Source organism: Balaenoptera physalus, assembly GCF_965194825.1.
Source record: "Balaenoptera physalus genome assembly, chromosome: 4".
In the NCBI taxonomy this organism is placed as follows: Eukaryota; Metazoa; Chordata; class Mammalia; order Artiodactyla; family Balaenopteridae; genus Balaenoptera; species Balaenoptera physalus.
In genome coordinates this window covers 28823664-28824303 of record NC_138891.1, presented here as the reverse complement: position 1 = coordinate 28824303, position 640 = coordinate 28823664, and positions in this window count along the sequence as shown.

The window sequence follows — 640 nt, the reverse complement described above, 5'->3', positions numbered from 1 at the left end:
TCCATGACCCAGCAGCTCCCAAAACTTCCATGGTGATAACAGTTGGGAGATGTTTGCCATGTCTAAAATCATCAAAAGTTTCAAGGACGTACAAGGCATAATTTATTCAGCTATTCAACAGGTAAGTCCTCACTGAGCAGTTACTTTGAGACAGGCACTCTCTAGGTACTTAGACTACATGAGTGACCAAAACATGCAAAGTTTGTCTCAGTTAAGGAGTTTAGGTTAGAGCAAAGAATTATCATTTAAAAAACAATAAACATAATAAACGAATTATATGATGCAATAGAAAGTGATACCAATATCAAGAAACAAGAAAAATCTCAAATAAACAAGCTAACTTTACATTACTGAAAGGAACTGGAAAAAAAAAAAAGAACAAATAAACCGCAAAGTTGGTGGGAAAATGGAAATAACAAAGATCAGAATAGAAAAAAAAATTAAACAGAGACTAAAAGACAATTAAAAAATGAATAAATCTAAAATCTGGTTCTTTGAAAAACAAAATTGATAAACCTTTAACTAGATTCACCAAGAAAAAGGAGAGAGGACTCAAAATAATACAACTATAAATGAAAGAAGAGACATTACAATGGACATCACAGAAATAAAGAGGATCATAAGAGACTACTATGAACAA